Source organism: Carcharhinus amblyrhynchos, chromosome 22 (genome assembly GCF_965287045.1).
Source record: "Carcharhinus amblyrhynchos chromosome 22, sCarAmb.v2.hapA, whole genome shotgun sequence".
Lineage (NCBI taxonomy): Eukaryota > Metazoa > Chordata > Chondrichthyes > Carcharhiniformes > Carcharhinidae > Carcharhinus > Carcharhinus amblyrhynchos.
Window position 1 is genome coordinate 8,593,057 of NC_137345.1, and position 13,074 is coordinate 8,606,130.

General features: G+C 45.6%; 1 protein-coding gene across 16 annotated transcripts in view; it reads left to right on the top strand.

Annotated features, from left to right (window-relative positions):
* plekha6 (pleckstrin homology domain containing, family A member 6) overlaps positions 1-13,074 on the top strand; it is a 331,150-nt gene that overhangs the window by 162,182 nt on the left and 155,894 nt on the right. The window contains exon 2 of one of the 16 annotated variants that reach the window (XM_080209813.1): positions 4,032-4,166. The exons of 14 other annotated variants lie outside the window; for them this stretch is intronic. The gene's annotated coding sequence lies outside the window, so the exon portion shown is untranslated. Of the gene's footprint in view, positions 1-4,031; positions 4,167-11,294; positions 11,381-13,074 lie in introns of those variants that run through there. One more of the 16 variants, XM_080209814.1, reaches the window with a different exon arrangement.

Below are 13,074 nucleotides of genomic sequence, written 5' to 3' on the forward strand. Positions count from 1 at the left end.
TCAATGTCTGTGCGAAGTTTGCACATTCTCCCTGTCTCTGTGTGGGTTTCCTCCAGGTGCTCTGATTTCCTCCCACGTTCTGAAAGACTTGCTGGTTAGGTGCATTGACCTGAATAGGTGCTGGACTATGGCGACTAGGGGAATTTCACAGTAACTTCATTGCAGTGTTAATGTAAGCCTGACTTGTGACTAATAAACTTTAATTTTAGTATACACAGAATAGAAACCAGCCATTCAGCCCTGCCAGTCGATGCTGGTGTTTATGATCCATTCGAGCCTCCTCTTTTCTTATCTAAACCTTCCATTATAACCATCTCTTCTCCTCTACCTCCTAAACTTGTCTAGTTGCTTTTTATATCTATACAGTTCATTTTGACTACTCCCTGTGGACCAGATGCGTTGTTGCAGCAATTATTAGACTTTTAATTCCAGACATTTATTGAATTCAAATTTTACCATCTTGATGGGTTTCGAACCGAGGTCCACAGAGCTGCTGTCTGGATTACTAGTCCAGTGACAAGGCCACTATGCCACCACCTCCCTGGTCAGCAAGGCACCTTAAACCCATTAAAACATAGCGAGCTGTGGGTTATCTGTAACAGAGGGCAACATCTCATATTATTAATAAACACTTTGGGTGGGATTTTTCAGCCACGCTCGCCCCAAGAGCGGAAACTTCCCGCCTGAGGTCAACAGAACCTTTCCATGGTCCATTCCCATGGCAGGCGGGATGGGAAGATGCTGCACCTTTGAGTGAGACTCGCTTCAGCTGTGTTGCCCTTCCGATCACCTTCTTACTTCTCAATTCACCTTATTGTGATCAGATAGCGCTGGGAATGGAACACACTGCAGAATCGGAAGCCAAACTCCCATCTCTGGCTGAGTTCAAAACACTCACCTTGAAAGAATGTGGAGTAAATTTTAATGTCTGTTTACAATTTGCAAGTATTTTCAATGATGAAACGGGGACTGCCGGAGTTGCAAATGTTTTGAAGGGGAATTTTTGCTGATTGGGATTGAGGGCCTGGGCAGTAGGCACTGTGGGTTCACTGGGAGTGCAGAAGGCAATTGTGGTTTGGTAGTGGTCACTGCGACTAGTCAGTCTGCGGTCTTGGAATCCTACAGTTGCAGAAGGAGGCCATTCAGCCCATCAAGTCTACACCGACCACAATCTCACCCAGGCTCTATCCCCAGAACCCCATGCATTTACCCTAGCTATTGCCCTTGACACCAAGGTCAACTTAGCATGGCCAATCCACCTAACCCGCACATTTTCAGACTGCGGGAGGAAACCAAAGCAAACCCCTGCAGATATTTGGAGAACATTCAAACTCTGCACAGACTGTGACCCAAGCCAAGCATGGCTCGCTTGTCCCATCACTGGGGAACCTGCTATGGGGGGATGCCAGGGGGTCATCTTCAGTGGGATTTGAAGATCCGGCTGGCGGGAAGGGCTGGAAAATCCCACCCATTGATTTCCTTAATCTGTCAAGCATTAGGATGGACCTCTGCATAAGCACTGCCCAGGGCGAAATATTGATGCAAAGCAGAGGCATGGGTGCAGTTAGACCTGATAAAGGGCGGGGTCAGATAATTTTCATTATGTCGACTAAATAACTTTCTTGTGACTGTGCATGAATGCTAATTGCAAAACAAAAGATTCTCCTGTTATTAGACCGAAGTGCCTTGACGTTGCACAAGAAAATATCTCAAAAGTCTTATCTTTGTTGTAAATGGAATGTGGGCAATGACTCTGGAACAGCTCAGATGAAAAAGCATGTGTTTCTATAGTGTCCTTCACACACTCAAAACATCACAAAGTGCTTCACGTATTTGAGTAACTGGAAAGTGGTCAAGGCCTATTCCAGCCCTAAGGTTTTGATTTGATTTATTATTGTCACATGTATTAGTATACAGTGAAAAGTATTGTTTCTTGCGCGCTATATGTACAAAGCATACTGTTCATAGAGGAGGAAAGGAGACCATGCAGAATGCAGTGTTACAGACATAGCTAGGGTGCAGAGAAAGGTCAACTTAATGCGAGGCAGGTCTGTTCAAGAGGCCGATGGCAGCAGGGAAGAAAATGTTTTTGAGTCAGTTGGTACGTGTCTTCAGACTTTTGTATCTTTCTCCCGATGGAAGATGGTAAAAGAGAGAATGTCCAGGGTACGTAGGGACTTTGATTACGCTGGCTGCTTTTCCAAGGCAACGGAAAGTGAAGACAATGTCAGTGGGTGGGAGGCTGGTTTGAGTGATGGTCTGGGCTTCGTTCATGGCCTTTTGTAGTTTGTTGCGGGTCTTGAACAGAGCAGGAGCCCGTACCAAGCTATGATACAACCAGAAAGAACGCTGTCAATGGTGCAGCTGTAAAAGTTGATGAGAGTCGTAATGGGCATGCCTTAGGAGTGAGTCTTCAGATTTGGTTGGGGGTCAAGCACAGGTGAGTGGAAGAGATAAGAGGATTCAGAAGGCAGGACCGTCAGCCTCTGTAATTGTCCAATAAGCCTGAGGTTCTCCCAGCTTGTTTGGGCGACAGTGTGGGGCTATAGGGTGAATGAGCTAACTGACTATGGCGCTGTGGTACAGGAAGCCATTCAAGTTGTGGGGGGAGCACAAAAGGAATGTAATGGTAGTAAGGGACAGTATACTGAAGGGGATTGATGGTGTTCTCTGCAAAAAAGAACGAGACGGCTGTATTGCCTGCCTGGTGTCAGGGTTTGGGACATCTGCTGAGGGCTGGAGAGGAAGTTGCAGTGGTGGGGGTTGGGCAGGAGGGGGATGGGAGGGTAACAGAATCCATTTGTTATGGCCCATGTAGGCCCACGCTGTGATAGGACGAGGAAAGAGGTTCTGCATTGAGATTATGAGGAGCTAGGCACTAAATTAGAAAACAGAACCTCAAAGGTTGGAATCTCGGGATTGTGACCTGAGCCACGTTCACATTGGCAGAGAGCGCACAAAATTACAGAGATGAATAAATGGATGAAAGATTGATATGGGAGAAGTGAGTTCTGGTTTGTGGGACATTGGCACCAGTATTGGGGAAAGTGGGGACTATACCATTGGGACGGTGTACACCAAAACCATGCTGGGACCAGTATTCTGTGAACTACATAGATTAGGAAGTAGAGAGTGTTTTAAACTAAATATTGTGTGTAAGGGATAAAATTTGGAAAGATATGTTATTTCAGAATAAGCAGTAGATACATTCCAATAAAAATAAAATTCCAAGGGGTGAACCTCACCATCTGTGGTTAACTAAAACAGTTAAAGATAGTATCAAACAACATTTAGTTGCGCAAAATGGGTGGCAAGTCAAAAGATAGAACAGAACATTAAAAAAAAATGACTAAAGGATTAAAGAGGGAAAATTACAGTATGTGCAAAATAAGTCCATTCAAAAATCTGACGGGGGGGGTAAGTTGCTCTTGAGTCAGTTTTGTGCACAACTTCTGTATCTTTTTCCCAATGGGAGAAGCTGGAAGAGAGTGCGTGGGTCCTTAATTACACTGGCTCCTTTGCTGAGGCAGTGGGGAGTGTAGACAGAGTCAATGGATGGGAGGCTGGTTTGCCTGATGGATTGGGCTACATTCATGACCTTTTGTAGTTCCTTGCGGTCTTGAGCAGAGCAGGAGCCCATACCAAGCCGTGATACAACCAGAAAGAATGCTTTCTATGGTGCACCTGTAAAAGTTGGCGAGAGCCATAGCTGACACGCCAAATTTCCTTAGTCGGTGGGCTTTCTTAACTATAGTGTCAGCATGGAGGGGACCAGGACAGGTTGTTGGTGATCTGGGCACCTAAAAATGTGAAGTTCTCGACCCTTTCTACTTCGTCTCCACTGATGTAGACAGGGGCATGTTCTCCCTTACACTTCCTGAATTTGATGACCATCTCCTTCATTTTGTTGACATTGAGGGAGAGATTATTGTTGCTGCACCAGTTCACCAGATTCTCTATCTCATTCCTGTACTCTGTCTTGTCATTGTTTGAGATCTGACCCACTATGCTGGTGTTGTCATTGCATTCAGAATCCCAGAGAACTCCCACCCCCGGGATCCTGATTCTAGGACAGGGTACTGCCATTGGCATCGCCACCCTGCCTGATTGGCATGCGGTTCTGAAGAAAAGAAGCACAGGTCTCTCATCAGCTCTCCAGTCAGCAGGTGAGACGCCACGACAAACTATCATCACATCTGTCGTCATTACAGAATATAGATAGGTTCTTGATTAATAAGGGGATTAAGGGTTATGGGGAGCAGGCAGGAGAATGGGGATGAGAATCACATCAGCCGCGATTGAATGACAGTGCAGACTCGATGGGCCGAACGGCCTAATTCTGCTCCAATATCTTATAGTCTTGTGGCTTAGAAGTTGGCCTTCTGATTTATGTGATCCTTTGATTGAGTCACTCAAGAGTGACATTACTACACGTGTTCCGTTTTCACCTCTGCACAGTCACCTTTCCAAATGAGTGGCTAGATGTGCACTGCCATTCATGCCAAGTTGCGAGAATAATTTGCCAAGTTTGGCCACAGCCACCTGGCGAACCTTATACAAGCCCCATAATCCAGGCTGGTACCGCTGTACAGCACTGAGGAAAAGCTGCACAGTTAGAGGTGCTGGCTTTCAGATGAGACATTGAACCAAAGATCCATCAGCCCTCTTTGCTGGGTGTAAGAGATCCCATGATGGAGAGGTAGGAGGTATTCCTAGTGCCCTATTGAACATTCAACCCTCAGTCAGCATCACTGAAATAGATTATCTGGGCATTATTGTATTATTGTTTGTGGGAGCATGCTGTACATAAATTGGCTACTGGGTTTCCTACATTACAATAATGTCTACACTTCAAATTACTTCATTGGCTGTAAAACACTCCAAGACATCATGAAGTTGTGATGTTCGAATGTAAATCCAAGTTCAATTTATAATTACTTCTAAAAATTGACCAGTTTAGTCCATTGTCTTCTTTTCAAGGACTGATTAGGATTCAGACTTTGCATATTTTCAGTTCATGGAATTGCTACAGTGTAGAAAGAGGCCATTCAGCCCATCGAGTCTGTACTGACTCTCTGAAAGAGTATCCTTCACCAAGTTTATATCCCGGTCACCCTGCACATTTGCCATAGCCAATCCCCCTTAATCCACACATCTTGGGACACTAAGGGGCAATGTGGCATGGCCAATCCACCTAACCTGCACATCTTTGGATTGTGGGAGGATTCCGGAGCATCCGGAGGAAACCCATGCAAATATGGGAAAGGCCAGCATTTGTTGTCCATTGTGACAGAGGACAGTTAAGAATTGAGGTATATGTAAATCAGACTGGATAATGATGACAGGTTTCCTTCCCTGAATGGGGCATTAACAGACCAGATGGTGTTTTATGACAAATGAGGGCAGTCATGGCCACCGTTATTTAAACTAGCTTCATATTCCAGATTTGATTTACTGGATTCGAATTCCACCAGATGCCACGGTGGAATTTGAACCCAGCTCCCTTGGACATGAGCCTGGGCCGATGGATAACTAAGCTATTGACATTACCACTGCCACCCCACATAGTTTCTTTATAATGTAAAGAATGATGAGATCTTTTATTTTGCGAGTATTACATGGAGGTAAAATTCCAAACAGAACTTCAATCAGTGGTCATAGGTCGAAAACTCAAGTTATAGGGGGCATAGGTTTAAGGCGCGAGGGGCAAGTTTAAAGGAGATGTACGATGGACATTTTTTTACACTGAGCCTGGAACTCACTGCTGGGGGAGGTAGTGGAAGTCGATACGATAGTGACTTTTAAGGGGCATCTTGCTAAATACATGAGTAGGATGGGAATAGAGGGATATGGTCCCCAGAAAAATAGGGGATTTTAGTTCAGACAGTCAGTGCAGGCTTGGAGGGCTGAAGGGCCTGTTCCTGTGCTGTAATTTTCTTTTTTCTTTGTTATGGAGAAAGGTTGGCACTGGAATAAGCATTGGTGCCACCCATTTTAAAATAGGAGAGCGAGTATAGCAGGCTGGCTGTGTGGATGCCTCTATATTATGGAAGGCGGATATTTTGTGTAAATAATTAATGGAAGCAAATACACAGCTATGAGTCATCCATTCTGCTGCCGTACATTTGTCTACTTTCTGCCACAGATCAGACTGTTTTGTAACATGAAGTTATTACTGGGCAGCAGAGCGTGGGTCTCTGGGTGATGTCACCTTATACTGGGAGAGATACAGCCCACTGACTGTGTGCGTGTAATGTTAAAAGATTGCCACATCGGCCCTCAGTCAGTATGTAATCTGTCTGACCTGGTGTGTGTTCTTGCTGCAGTGCAAGTACAGCGAAGGTTTACCAGGCTGATTACTGGGATGTCATATATGAGGAGAGACTAAGTAGGTTAGGATTGTATTCACTGGACTTTAGAAGAGTGGGAGGGGATCTCATAGAAACTTATAAAATTCTAACAGGGGTAGATTCAGAAAGAATGTTCCCGATGGTGGGGAAGTCCAGAACTAGGGATCATATTCTGAGGATAAGGGGCAACTGAGGTGAGGAGAAATTTCTCCCCTCAGAGGGTGGAGAACGTGTGGAATTCACCACCACCGAATGTAGCTGAGGCCAAAACGTTATGTGATTTCAAGAAGAAATTAGATACAGCTCTTGGGAATAAAGGTATCAAAGGACATTGGGAGGAAAGGGGGATCAGGATATTGAATTTGATGATCAGACAATTTGATGAATGGCAGAGCAGGCTCGGAGGACTGAATGGCCTACTCCTGCTTCTAGTTTCTATGGTCAATGGTCTCAACATACCCCCAAAATTATAAAAAAGTTTATTTGTTAGTCATATTTCAACTTACATTAACACTGCAATGACATTACTGTGAAAATCCCCTAGTCACCACACTCCTGTTGGGGTACACTAAGGTAGGATTCAGCATGGCCAATGCACCTAACCAGCACAACTTTTGGAGGAAACCCACAGGGAGAACCTGCAGACTCCGCACAGACAATGATCCAAGCCAGGAATTGAACCCAGGTCTCTGGTGCTGTGAGGCAGCAGTACTAACCGCTGTGCCACCATGCCAGTCTAAAAGCACCTGTACCTTTAGTGATCTGGGGTTGCGGGGTGATCCCCGCTTATGTCAAACCATTGAACTGGCACTGAATAAAAGAAAAATCTGTAAGACCTGGATTTATAAATCACCTTTCACAGCCATCTTTTTGATGTGGATTCATTGTTGTAATGTGGGAAATACGTCAGACAATCTGTGCATTGCAATCTCCCTTAAAACTAACGTGAGGACGACCAGAGCAATGGTCTGTTGGTGGAGGGGTGAATTTTGGCCAGGGTGGACACCAGGGAGAACTCCCCTGCTTTTCTTTGGAATAGTTGTCGCGGGATCTTTCCCTTCCACCTGAGAGGGCAGATGTAAATTCATCCAAAAGATGGCACCTCTGGCAGTGCAGCATTCTCCTGGTACTGCACTGGAGTGCCAGCCTGGATGCTGCGCACAAGTCTCTGGAGTGGGTCATTGAATCCACAATCTTCGGAATCAGTGAGAGCGCTACCAACTGAACATAAAGCCAGCGCCATTCTGTACGTATCACAGACTTGTGAATGAACGGAATGCCGCATGGCTTGTTTTTTGTGAATGCACCGTGTGACTCAAGCTACAACAACGGCAAGCTTGTATTTTGGACAGCATTGATTCTGTATTATTTCATTGATGGGTCTTATTTAGAATGCAGCTGAAGTGCAGCCGGCATGATGCAATCGGCGTGTGTGACTGTAGTTACATTCCTGATGGGTGATTTTTGGAACGTTTTTGGTAGAAATGATAAGCTTGAATCAGAAACCATTTTCGCTCCTCAATTACGTTGCCAAGACCGTTCAGATCAATGATTTCTTGTTGACTCCAACAGGAACTGCACACAGTGATGCAACCATCACCTTGAAAGGGGAGGCAATGGCCTAGTGGTATTATCGCTGGACTATTAATCCAGAAGCTTAGCCAATGTTCTGGGGACCCAGGTTCAAATCCTACCATGGCAGATAGTGGAATTTAAATTCAATTGAAAAAACTTTGGAATTAAGAATCTACAGATGTTGATTGTTGGAAAATCCCATCTGGTTCACTATTGTCCTTTAGGGAAGGAAATCTGCTATTTTTACCTGGTCTGTCCTACAAGTGACGCCGGAGCCATAGCAATGTGGCTGTCTCTCAACTGCCCTCCAAGGCCAACTATAGATGGGTAATAAATGCTGGCCGGCCAGTGACACCCATGTCCCACGATTGAATAAAAAATCCCTGATCCCACTGCATATGCAGTAACTCTATAAAGTGACTCAGTGAGTAATCTCTGCCCTGCTTAATAAATTAGACAGTAAAGTAACTCCTGCCCTGTTGAATAAACAGAATCTTCTCACAACGATAATATTTCACTGATAGACACTTTATTTTTCTCAATATTTAGGTATGAGGAATAGAGTTTGGCAAGATTTTTCACTTGGTTATGTGTGGATGTATGTTATGTGTGGGTGTGTCTGTGTGCATGATATGTGAAGGTCTGTGTGCGCATGTGATGGTGTGTGTGTATAATGTGTGGGTCTATAGTGTGTGTTTGTGTATGTGCTTGGGGTTTATATGTGGTCTGCGTAGGTCTGAGTGTATGATGTGCATGTTTATGTGTATGCTGTTTGTCTGTGTTTGTGTGCCATGGGTTTATATGTGACTGTGATGCATGATGTGTGTCTGTGTGTGATGTACATGGGGGTGTGTACAGTCTGTATGTATGTCTGTGTGTGTGTCTCTGTGAAGTGCATTGGTGTGCTGTATGTCCCTGTGTGATGTGTGATGTCTGTGTGATGTGTGACGTGTGTGTGCTGTGTGTCTGTATGTGGTGTGTGTCTATGTAATGTGTGATGTGTGTGGTGCGTGTGTCTGTGTGTGATGTGTGGTGCATGTGCTGTGTGTCTGTATGTGGTGTGTGTGTGCGTGTTTGTTGACTCCTTGCATTGCAAAGGAACAGAAGCCCTTGATGACCCCTTACTGTTTATGAACTCTTTGTAATCTGATTACATAATATTGTCTGTGTGATAACAAAGTTCTGTTTCGTAATAAAACAGTTGCCGTCTTGCTCTACCTCTGCAGAGCAGAAATATTTGAATTTTATTGCCTTGTGTCCAGTGTATCTGTCATTCCCAGCTTAGTATACTCACCAAGGCAAGTAGAAATCATTGAATATGGCTGCATGATCAGAACAGATGGTCCATTGAAATTTAACAAAAATAAGTGAATCTATCCCTTTCCTGTCCAGAAGGTACTCAGTGTTGCTGGAATACACAGGAACCCTTCCCAAACTGGCCTAGCTATTTGTGCATGCTTAGAAATAAAATGGCAGACTATCTAATTCAGCAGATTATCTTAGACCCCAGTCCTGGCTTCTCCCGTTGTCTATGCAGTTACCTTTCTAACATACACAACTGAATCACAATTAGATCATTCCTTCCCCAATTCTTATCCCAATGCCAGTCGTAAGCACCCTGTAATAGCAATTAATTGGCATCTTCCAACTAATATTTGGATTTCATATTCCACTTTTCTTATTCAAAAATGGCCCTTCTGACATTGTGGTATTCCCTCAGTAGTGCACTGGAGTGCCAATCTTTATTTCTGTGCTCAAACCCTGGAGTGGGATGTAAATCTTGAGATTCAGAGGCGAAGGTGTGACCAACTAATCCGTTTGAAATAACAACTGCCTTCTGATGGAGCCTGGGGAAGGAGCATGAGCACTCTTTCAATTCCAGATATTTGCAATTGCCTACAACAATTCTGCTACTGTGTCTGGCAAGGGAGACTTAAAGACCACATAGAACATTACAGCACAGTACAGGCCCTTCGGCACTCGATGTTGCACCGACCTGTGAAACCAATCTAGAGCCCGTCTAACGTACGCTATTCCAATATCATTCATTTGTTTATCCAATGACCATTTAAATGCCCTTAATGTTGGCAAGTCCACTACTTTTGCTGGCAGGGCATTCCACACTCTTGCTACTCTACTCTGGAGACTGTACAGTATTGGTCTCCTGAGTTAAGGAAGGATGTAAATGCATTGGAAGCAGTTTAGAGAAGGTTTACCAGACTAATAATTGGAATGGGCGGGTTGTCTTTTGAGGAAAGGGTGGACAGCCTGGGCTTGTATCTGCTGGAGTTAAGAGGTGACTTGACTGAAACATATAAGATCCTGAAGGGTCTTGACAGGGATGTCGGAATTCTATCGCCTCACCCGCCACAGAATTGGAGCGGGTGAGGGGCGGACAATGGAGAGTCCGTTGATCTTGGGCAGGAATTTCCAATCTCACTCAACCTAGGTCACAAAATCCCGCCCACTGGATGTGGAAAGGATGTTTCCTTTTGTGGGAGTAGAACTAGGGGGTGAATTTTCCCACTCCGCCTGCCATGGGAGTCTTACCTGACGTGGGTTGGACCATGGAAAGGTCCGTTGACCTTGAGCAGGATTTTCGGTTTCCAGGCGAGTGTCTCTGCCCCCATCTTTCAGGCCATGAGTTCCAGACTCTCACTGCCTTCTAGGTGAAAGAGTTTCTCTTTACATCCTCTAGCAGCCTCTTGCCCCTTCCCTTAAGTCTCTGCCCCCTAATCGTTGACCCCTCCATCAAGGGCGTAAGGTTTCTTCATAGAATTCCTACAGTACAGAAGGAGGCTATTCAGCCCATTGAGTCTGTGTCAATCACAATTCCACTCAGGCCCTATTCTTGTAAACACACATTTACCCGGCTAATCCCCACGATAATCCCCACGGCCAATCAACCTAACCCGCACATCTTTGGAGTGTGGGAGGAAACTGGAGGACCCGGAGGAAACCCAGGCAGACACGGGGAGCAAGTCCAAACTTCACCCAGGCAGTGACAGAGGCCGGATTGAACCTGGGTCCCTGGCGCTGTGAGGCAGCAGTGCTAACCACTGTGCCACCATGCCACCCCCCTCCCTTCCTGTCTATTCTATCTATGCCCGGTCTCGCTTCCCGAACCAGTCAGTGCTTTGAGTTCCCGCGTCCAGCCCAATTTGAAGTCTATTCCTCCTGCGAAGGTGGGTTGGGACTTGTGCTAAATGTTGAAAGAGCACTTGCTGGAAATCAGTACGCAAGGAGTTAATCAGCAACAGCCACAAGGTCTAATCTTGGTAATAATTGGCTCACTGAAGCTGAGCGTGTTCAGAATGGCAGGTAGTGGGGTGTGTGGAAGAGCGGTTGGCTTGTCGCCCCGTCCTGTGTGTGCAGCCCACGTGTGAGAGGGGATTTAAGAGGAGGAAAAGAAAGAGTCAGCACTGCAGAGTTTGACAAGTGACTGTCGACGAAAGGTAGGTTGTGTTAGAATTGACTGAACGCAGGAGAATGTGGGGCTGCAGGTTAGGTCTATGAAGCTTCCAGTCCTTTATCACATGCCGCCTTGTACACCGCGTGTAACTGGAGAGTCTAGCAGCTAACACAGAGCGCAGAACTGTAGACTTACAGTCTTGGTTAACTTTTGCTTGAAGCAGTTTTACGCTTGATTAGGAATTAGATGAATTTTTGGAGGTTTTAACCAGGGGAAGTGATGGGTAGCTTTTTTTTGAACACTTGATTTTGATTTGATTTATTATTGTCCCATGTATGGGGATACAGCGAAAATATTGTTTCTTGCACACTAAACAGACAAATCGTAGAATATACAGGGGACAAGGAAAGGACGTGTAGTGTTACAGAGAGTCATAGCTAGGGTGGAGAGAAAGATCAACTTAGCATAAGGTAGGTCCATTCAAAAGTCAGATGGCAGCAGGGAGCAAGCTATTCTTGAGCCGGTTGGCACGTGACCTCAGATTCTTGTATCTTATTAGTGACGGAAGAAGGTGGAAGAGAGACCAAAAAAGAAAATGCAGGAAAATCTCGGCAGGTCTGGCAGCATCTGTAAGGAGAGAAAAGAGCTGACGTTTCGAGTCCAGATGACCCTTTGTCAAAGCTAAAAGGCATAGAAAGTGGGAGATATTTATAGTAAGCTGGACGAGAGTATGTCCAGGGTGTGTGGGGTCCTTGATTATGCTGGCTGCTTTTCTGAGGCACCGGGAGTTGTAGATAGAGTCAAGGGATGGGAGGCTGGTTTTCTGGGCTCCGTCCACGTCCCTTTGTAGTTTCTTGTGATGCTCCTAGAATCTGGAATCCGCGCTGTTTGAGAAGCCCACTGAGTATAAATACAGTCTGATTGAAGTGAGTGACGATGTAAAGGATTTCTGGCAGGATTGATGCCAGAATCTGCAACATTTAAAAACAACACTGGTGACCAAGGTTGGAGGTAGTCCATTGTGAATTGTCTGTCGGGACATGTGAACATGTAGGTAACGCTGCTCGGAGAGCAGGGGCACATAGAGGGTGAATGGATCACTGCTTCATTTTTGGGACCTGAATAAAAACCAGAGATTTTAGATCATAGAGCCCTACAGTGCAGTAAGAGGCTCTTCGAGACTGCACCGACCACAATCCCACCCAGGCCCTATCCCCATATCCTATACCCACTAATCCCTCTAATCTATGCATCCCTGGACTCTCAGGGGCAATTTCTTAGCGCAGCCAATCAACCTAACCTGCACACCTTTGGACTGTGGGAGGAAAGCGGAGCACCCAGAGGAAACCCACGCAGTCACGAGGAGAATGTGCAAACTCCACACAGACAGTGGCTCGAGCCAGGAATCGAACCCAGGACCCTGGAGCTGTGAAGCAGCAGTGCTAACCACTGTGCTACCGTGCTGCCCAGAGGGTACAGAAATGTCTGTCCTGTGCCAATTATTTGCACCTTAAATCATAGAGTCATAGAGTCCCTACAGTACAGAAGGAGGCCACTCGGCCCAACGAGTCTGTGCCGTCCACAATCCTACCCTGGCCCTGTTCCCGTAACCCCACACATTTACCCTGCTAATCCCCCTGACACCTAGGGGCAATTTAGCACGGCCAATCAATCTAATCCGCACATCTTTGGACTGTGGGAGGAAACCAGAGCACCCGGAGGAAACCCACACAGAGA